The sequence below is a fragment of the Vulpes vulpes genome, chromosome 8 (assembly GCF_048418805.1).
Source record: "Vulpes vulpes isolate BD-2025 chromosome 8, VulVul3, whole genome shotgun sequence".
Taxonomy (NCBI): domain Eukaryota; kingdom Metazoa; phylum Chordata; class Mammalia; order Carnivora; family Canidae; genus Vulpes; species Vulpes vulpes.
In genome coordinates, this window is record NC_132787.1 from 88958845 (window position 1) to 88966601 (window position 7757).

Consider the following 7757-nt stretch of genomic DNA (forward strand, 5'->3'; position numbering starts at 1 on the left):
GCGCATGCGCACCGGCACGGGGCGGGGCCTGGAGGGAGGAAGTGGGGCGGGGGGAGCGCAGGGAGCCGAGGGAGTGGCTCTCCGCCGCTCCAGCTCGCGTTGGGTGGGCCCGGCCTGTGGACGGTGGCCCGGAGGACCCAACGCTAACTTGTACTGGTTGGTTGGGGGAGGGGACGTGCGGAGGGACTGGACTGCAGACGGGAGTGCAGGCCAGGTCCTTGAAAAAAAAAAAAAAAGGTTTGGTGTTTTGTTTTGTTTTTTAATAACATGATTGAACGAAATGTTTAAAAAAATAACCACTTATAACTTCATGATCGTAGCAATTGTTTGCATTTTTTCTCATCCACTTCCAGGCTATAACCATGTGTGTGTGTGTATATATATATATACACATAACAGTCTATTCAGTCATAATCGTGTAAAAGTAACGGCAGGATCTGCTATCCACCCCCTCCCTTATTTGGTCAGGATCAATCCCATGTTACTACATCAAATAGACCATTTGTAATGACGCCGTAATATTTCACTAAATCTATGCATTGTGATTCAGGAAATGCCAGCTATTAATATCAATACAAACTGTTCTGCTCATAGAATAATTATACATATATATTTGATAATATGATAATATTCAGCTCACAGTTTGTTGCCCAGCAGGAAAGACAAAAAAACACTACCCTCAGGAAGGGCTTCTACAGCCAGGGAGTGCCATGCTGACTTTGCGCTTTAGATTATTTATAATGATAAACATTTACATTTTTTAGAAAGCTTCCTGGATTCCAACGGAGATGGTAAAGGGGTAAGAAGGAAAACCCACATGTGATGTAGCACAATAGTGAGTCAGACTCACATGAAAGCAGTAAAGGTCAGGACCCCTGGGTGGCTCAGTGGTTGAGCATCTGCCTTCCACTCAGGATGTGATCTCGGGGTCCTGGGATCCAGTCCCCCATCCGGCTCTCCGCAGAGATCCTGCTTCTCCCTCTGCCTGTCTCTGCCTCTCTGTGTCTCTCATGAATAAATAAATAAAATCTTTAAAGAAAAAAAAGAAAAAGAAAGCAGTAAAGGTGAGGAGAAGTGCCCAGATTCCAGATAGAATCTGAAGTTAGAGTCAACAAGGCTTGCTAAATGATTGCACAGGGTGAAAAAAAGACAAATGAAGGGACGACACCGAGGCCTGAGCAAACTAGTGAATGGTGATTCCATCAGCTAGATTGGGGAAACGAGTTTGACTGGAGTGACGATCAACTGTTTTGGACAGTTGAATATGATATGCCTACTGTACCTCCAAATTGAGTTGCTCAGCAGGAGTTGGCTACAGGAGAATAAGATCACAGAGATCTAGTTTGGATGCACTAGCATACAGATAGATGTTATTTAAAACTGTGGGACTAGTCAGATCATGTTGGGCGCAAGTATGGATGGAAAAGAAAACTTAGGGCAGCCTGGGTGGCTCAGTGGTTTAGCGCCGCCTTCAGCCCAGGGCATGATCCTGGAGTCCCGGGATCCAGTCCCACATCAGGCTCCCTGCGTGGAGCCTGCTTCTCCCTCTGCCTGTGTCTCTGCCTCTCTCTGTATCTCTCATGAATAGATAAATAAAATCTTTTTAAAAAATAATTTATCTTAAACTCTATCATTACAACTCTCAAATCCCTTGCCTCTTTCCCACATCATCATCCCTTCCATGGTTAAACTTCAAGCCTGGTAACATCTAACTTTCCGCCCAAAAGCAGCTGACAGTAACAAGAGAAAAGTCACAGCCACCTATTCTGGCTCTTACCCACCTTAAATTTATGGTCACAAACTTCACATGGGAAGTCAATGCTACCAAGTTATCAATTGTTCCTAGTATATTCATACTTTCACTCTCCAACACACTAATTCATATCTTTCTTCTCCTCCCACTTCAAATCTACCCCTCCTTTTTTGCTCTCAGTGAATGACTTTGGTACCTATTCATTCAGAAAATAGAAGTAATCCCAAGAGAACTTCCACAAGCTCCCAGTACACAAACTCTAATCAACCTGTCCTCCATCACTCCTGGCACTACAGGTGAAAAGGCCACCCAGAAAAGGCCACCCCTCCACCTAAGTTCTAGATTACATTATTCCAAAAAGTCTTTTCTCTCTCTACTGGCATCAATTTTACTTCTCAGCTTGATCCCTCTCATCAACACATAAATATACTGTTATTTCTTTCTTCCTAAAACATAAAATTCCCTTTACCTTACTTCCTCCTACAGTCACAGTCACAGTATTTTCTTTCCTTAAAAAAAAAAAAACAACAACAACAAAAACCAAAAACAAAAACAGGTTGTGGGACTCCTGGGTGGCTCAGTGGTTGAATGTCTGCCTTTGGCTCAGGGCGTGATCTCGGAGTCCTGGGATCATCCCTGCATGGAGCCTGCTTCTCCCTCTGCCTATGTCTCTGCCTCTCTCTGTGTCTCTCATGAATAAAGAAATAAAATCTTAAAAAAAAAAAAAAAAAAAACAGGGGATCCCTGGGTGGCGCAGCGGTTTGGCGCCTGTCTTTGGCCCAGGGTGCGATCCTGGAGACCCGGGATCGAATCCCACGTCGGGCTCCCGGTGCATGGAGCCTGCTTCTCCCTCTGCCTGTGTCTCTGCCTCTCTCTCTCTCTCTGTAACTATCATTCTCTCTCTGTAACTATCATAAATAAAAAATTTAAAAAAAAACCAGGTAGTTTAATTTTCTTAACCTCTCTCCTCTAATTTATCTCCTCCAATGGAACCTTCATCCCAACCTACTACTACACCAAAATTCTCAGCAAGGTCACCAGTAACCTCCATATTGCTAAATATGTGTCCATCCTAAGTCTGCATCTCCTGTGACTTGTCATTAGCACACTTGTATTCCATGACATAATACTTCCCTGGCTTTTCTCTTACTTCTCTGGCTCCCCTTCTCAGTCTCCTCTCCTGGATCTTTCTTATCTCTCACTTTCTAACACCAGGGTGCTTGGGACACTTCTTTACCTGGGCATGTGACAATTCCAGAATAAAAACTACATTTTCCAGCTTTCTTTGCAAACTGTGAGGCCATGGGACTACTAGCCAGCGCAAAAATATCCTTAAAGTGACAGGGTGTACTATTCTTCATTGTTTTTTTTTTAATTCCTGGAACTCAAATGTGATGGTCAAAAGTTAGAGCATCCACGATGGACTCTGAGCAGAAAATAATATGCTAAGAATAGCAGATAGAAGGATCTAGAGACACAAGCATGATGTATGACCTGGACCAACTTCTTGAGCCTCTTTTACACAAAAGAAAATAAACTTCTCTTCTGTTTAAAACTACAGTATTTTAGGTTATGTTACATGCAGCTGAACCAGATTGTGCTCATTCTTTTATAACCTTTGCCCCAGTTGGTGATACTCTCAGCCATCCAGTTAGCCATTAGAGAAAGCCAGAAACCAGCCCTGCTTATTAGCCAATCCCACGTCTTATTTCTGCCCAAACACATATGCACATTTGATCAATCATTAGATCCTATTTTATCTCTTATATAATTCTCTATTCAATTTCCTCACCTCCATCCAATTCTACCATTCTGTCTTTATCAGAGAGCCTTATCTCTCACTGGAACTGTCACCACTGTTTATATTGGACTCTCTTTCTCCATGCTTGCCCCGTAGTATGATCCTTGCAAATTATTAATCTGACCATTCCGCTTCTCTACTTAAAACCCTTCACATGGGGCACCTGGGTGACACAGTTGGTTAAGTGTATGACTCCCGGTTTTGGCTCAGGTCCTGATCTCAGGGTCCTGAGATCAAGCCCCTAGTTGGGCTCCATGCTCAGCAGGCAGTCTGCTTAAGACTCTTTCTCCCTCTGCTCCTCCCCGTGTGCTCTCTCTCTCAAATAAATAAATGAATAAATCTTAAAAAAAAAAAAAACCCACAAGCACAAGCTTTCTGGCACCTACAGAAGAGACTCTATGCTGCTCAATATATTTGGATTACAAAACAACCTGTAATCTGGTCCCTGTCAGCCTCCCCAACAACACTAATTAAAGCCTCATCTGCTTCTGGTTTCTTGTCCTTGTCATCCTGTTATGGGTCCTGCTCTTTTGCTCTGCCTTTAATTTAGGCTCATCCAGTTCTCTCTCTGCCCCAATGCTAGCTCTTCATCAAACTTACTAATAATTCAACTGTTAACTAATCCTTTTTATCATAAAGTGATAGATCTTACAATCTCTAATCCTTAACAAAATATTTCCAAATCAAGTAGCAATATATATATATATATATGCAAAAGATCAAATACCATGATCAAATGGGATTTCTCCCAGGAATACAAGGTTGGTTTAACATTAAAAAATAAAAAATTATAATATACCATGTTAACAGGATAAAGGATCAAAAATACATGATATTCTTAAAGATAAAGAAAAAGACTTTAATAAAATCCAACACACATTCATAATTTTTAAAAAAAAACACAAATCTTGGGGGCACCTGAGTGGCTCAGGTCATGATCTCAAGGTCCTGAGCTCAAGCTCCGTATCAGGCTCCAGGCTCAGCAGGGCGTATCTTGAGATTCTTCCTCCCCTTGCTCTCCCTCCCTCTCCATCCCTCTCCTCAGTTGCTCTCTCTCTCTTTCAAATAAATTCATGAGAGACACAGAGAAAGAGAGGCAGAGACACAGGCAGAAGGAGAAGCAGGCTCCATGCAGGAAGCCCGATGTGGGACTCGATCCTGGGACTCTGGGATCACACCCCGAGCCAAAGGCAAATGCTCAACCTCTGAGTCACCCAGGTGTCCCAAATCTTTTAAATAAATAAATAAATAAATAAATAAATAAATAAATAAATAAGTATATTTTTTAACAAAGTAGGGACTTCGTTAAGAGAATATCCTCAACCTGATAAAGAGAATCTACAAAAAGCTCACATCTCACTTCATACTTAATGGTGAAAGATTGATGCTTTCCTCCTAAGACTTAAATGCTGTCCACTCTCATCAATTCTATTTAATATTTTACTGAAGTTCTAGCTAGTGCAATAAAGTAAACAATAATAATAATAGCATCCAAATTGGAGAGAAAAGAGTAAAAGTATTTTTATTCACAGATGACTTTAGAAAATTTCAAGGAATTCACACACAAAAAAATCTAAAACTAATAAATTACCAACATCTCAAGATACAAGATAAACATTCAAAACTAATGGTATTTCTGCATTCTATTGGTGGACAATCAAAATTAAATTGAGAATGATTCCATTTTCAATAGCACCATAAAGAATAAAATAATTGGGAAAAAATTAACAGAAGTTCGAGACTTGTTTTCTAAAAAGTTTAAAATATTGCTGAGAGAACTCAAAGGAGAAGTAAATAAATGAAAAGACATTGAATGTTTGTTAATTGATAAAGCTAATATTTTCAAGACAGCAATGCTACTCAATTTGTTCTGTAAATTCAATATAAATCCTATCAGAATCTTAGCAGAACTTTTTGTAGAAATTGATCTTAAATTAATCCTTATGCTAAGTGAAACAATTATCTAAAAGAAAAACAAGTTGGTATACTCATACTACCTGATTTCAAAACTAACAATAAAGCAACAGTATCAAGACAGCATAAGAACTTTTAAGATGTACTTTCCTAGCAACTTTCAAATATGCAACACAATATTATTAACTATTGTCAGCATGTTGTACATTACATCCTCAGGACTTACTTATTTTATAACTAGAGGTTTGTGCCTTTTCACATCCTTCAGTTGATTCCTCCAATTTCTAATACACAACAGTAAATCCTGGAGGAGTTCTACAGAATCCAGATTCAAGTTCAGTAGCAACTGGGGAAACAAATGCAAAGGCAAGAGAAAAGCAGTTATATTCTCAGATTTGGATACTTTATCCTTCACTGAAATTCTAAAACCATTATGAACTCGGGCATCTGGGTGGCTCAGTCAGTTAAAGTCTGTCTGGCTTCAGTTCATTCAGGTCATGATCCTGGGATTGAGTCCCAAGTCAGGTTCCCTACTGAGCAGGGGAGTCTGCTTCTTCCTCTCTGCCCCTGCTCATGCTCTCTTTCTTGCTCATCCCCTCTCTCAAATAAATAAAGAAAAAATAAAAATTAAAAAAATTTTTAAAAAATTAAAAATTATGAACTTCAACAGTTCTATTAAATTAATTAATTAATTAATTAATTTTTTATTGGAGTTCAATTTGCCAACATATAGCATAACACCCAGTGCTCATCCCACCAAGTTCTATTAAATTCTAAATACCTGGGGTGCCTGGGTAGCTCAGTGGGCTAAGGATCTGCCTTCAGCTCAGCTCATGATCTCAGGGTCCTGGAATTGGAGCATTGGGTTTTCTCTCTCTGCTCCTTCCCCTGCTTGTGTGTGTTCTCTCACTCTCTCAAGTAAATAATATCTTCAAAAAAAAAAATAAAATCTAAATACATGTAAAGATACACAATAAAATACACAACTATTAAATATATTTGAACTTGCACGCTGAATTATTTAGTAGAGGCACCTACATATCAGGACTGCTGGTTTTCTCATTTCCTACTTTCTTCATTCATTTATTCAACAAATATATTTTGAGGATATATCGTGTTCCAGGCACTATGACAGGTAATGGAATTATAATGATGAATTAGACACAGTCCTCTCTACAATTTTATCCTACTTGGGAATTGGTAAATAAACAACGATTTCATGTAATCTGACATGCACTGTCGGGGGTTGGTCTAAAGACAGGATATGTCAGGAACACAGAGGAGAGGCATTTCTCTCATTTTCACCATTCTGGCAAAGCTGACACCTGAAGGATGAGGGGAAACTATACAAAACAGTAGAAAGAAACACACACACACACTCACACACACACACAAATAGGTAAAGGACAACATTTGTGGAATTAGAACTAGTGATCTACTTTTACTGGAGATTTTTAGATGGCAGCCATCGGCCATAGTCCTTCTTGATAGCTATTTGGACTTTAAAGTAATTGCTTGACTAAATGCTACTAGAAGACAGTGTCTTTCTGGCCTTATAACAAATGTGACAAGTTGATTATGTCTCATATCCTCAGGTAATAGTTTCAGAGTGCAGGCTGACAGTTTCATAGGGGAGACAGAAGGAAAAGGAAAAGTATAACCAAAAATAAAAAGGCACACATAGTGACTTTTTTTTTAGCTTAAATGCTTTGAAAGATCATGAATAAGGAATAATTATATTTTTCAACACATATTAATGTATTTCATTAGATGTGTATATAACAAAATATTTATAACCCCATGTCTTATTCAGAAATAAAATGGGATGCCATTTACTCCTTACAGTTTATCTTAGAAATCAAAGATATGTAAATTAATTTCGCATATTATCAATATATCTTCTCTTCGAGTCCTACTCCTTCTTAAATAACAGCCAAAAATCATTTAATCGTTTTTAAGAGATAACAAATTAGGAATGCTAAATTTTAAAACCATTAGTAGGGCCTAGGAATCAGAAAATTCCAACACGGGATGCCTGGGTGGCTCAGCAGTTGAGCATCTGGCTCAGGCTGTGATCCCGGATTCCTGGGATCGAGTCCCCCATGGGGCTCCTTGCATGGAGCCTGCTTCTCCTCCCTTTGCTATATTCTTGCCTCTCTTCCTGTGTCTCTCAAATAAATAAATAAAGTCTTTAAAAGAAATTCCAACTCTGGCCCTTATTTGACAGTAATAATAAAAATATTGGTCATAAAAACTTTCTTAAAAAACAAATCAAGGGATGCCTGAGTG